This window comes from Zea mays, chromosome 3 (genome assembly GCF_902167145.1).
Source record: "Zea mays cultivar B73 chromosome 3, Zm-B73-REFERENCE-NAM-5.0, whole genome shotgun sequence".
In the NCBI taxonomy this organism is placed as follows: domain Eukaryota; kingdom Viridiplantae; phylum Streptophyta; class Magnoliopsida; order Poales; family Poaceae; genus Zea; species Zea mays.
This window is the reverse complement of record NC_050098.1, coordinates 20,002,264-20,002,500: the sequence shown is the minus strand read 5'-3', so window position 1 is coordinate 20,002,500 and position 237 is coordinate 20,002,264.

Genomic DNA, 237 nt, shown 5'->3' with positions numbered 1-237 from the left:
ACCCTACGTACTGGTGTGGATCTTTTATGTGGTGGGTTACAGGGGAGTTCTCTAGTACGAGAGATGCTAAAGAGCTGAGTAGATGGCTAATGAGTGAGATCTTTTTGAGGGGGTGCCCCTTAGGCCTTATATACTCGACCATGGGGCGTTACATGCGGATATGATAACAACGTGTGCCTAAGCAATAGTGAACCGACTGAGCCTATCTTCTGTAACACCCTGAATTTGGGGGTATAA